This window comes from Crocuta crocuta, unplaced genomic scaffold (assembly GCF_008692635.1).
Source record: "Crocuta crocuta isolate KB4526 unplaced genomic scaffold, BGI_CrCroc_1.0 scaffold751, whole genome shotgun sequence".
Classification (NCBI taxonomy): Eukaryota; Metazoa; Chordata; class Mammalia; order Carnivora; family Hyaenidae; genus Crocuta; species Crocuta crocuta.
This window is the reverse complement of record NW_027530353.1, coordinates 2,707,954-2,708,765: the sequence shown is the minus strand read 5'-3', so window position 1 is coordinate 2,708,765 and position 812 is coordinate 2,707,954.

Sequence of the window (812 nt, the reverse complement as noted above, 5' to 3'; positions counted from 1 at the left end):
GTAACGTACAGCACAGGACTATGGTCAAAGCGTTTCCGCTCTAGCTCTGTTTCTGCCAGCCAAGTCTTGGGCCTAAGGTCCACGACCTGTGGAGACCGGGACGCAGAGAGAGTGGAGGTGCAGATCCGTGCCCGGAAGAGGAGGCTTCCCGCTCGCAGCAGTCAGGGCTGCAGAGCTGCGAGGGGCTGACCTTCCCACCCCGGGGTCTGCACGCCCTGCCACACTTCAGCGGTACTGCAGGTCCGCGGGGTCCCGCTCCGAGACAGGGCCGCGTCCCCCGCCCCCTGGCCTCCGAAGAGAAGTCCCGCACCGCGTCTCACTCGGAGAAGGGGCCGCGTCCCACCCCCCCCACGCCACACCCAGACCGCTAAGGGGGAACCCCGCACGGCGTCCCGCTGGGAGAAGAGGCCGCGTCCCCCTCGGCCACGCAAGGCGACCCGCACGCGCTTTTCCTCTCTTGCCGGGACAACAGCCAGAAGCCGGCGGCCCCGCGCCTTCGAGGAGGGCAGCGCAGCGTCCAGCGCCCCGCCGCCCCGTGCGAAGCCCTCGCGTCCACGACGGCCTCCACATCCACTCGCAATGCGCTGAGGCCTGGCGTTCAACCGTCTCCTTCCTTCCACTCCGGCCACGCCAATAGGTGCAGTGAAGCCCACCGCCGGCGACACTACTGGGCACACGCAAACCCCCTGTGCACAGAAGAACCCGAGCCCACCCCGCCCACCGCGAGCCACAGGCACGCGCGACAGCTACGCCGGCGCTGCTCTATGACGCCCAGTCGGCAGGGGCGGGCCTTCCTCTCCAGGGGCGGGGCC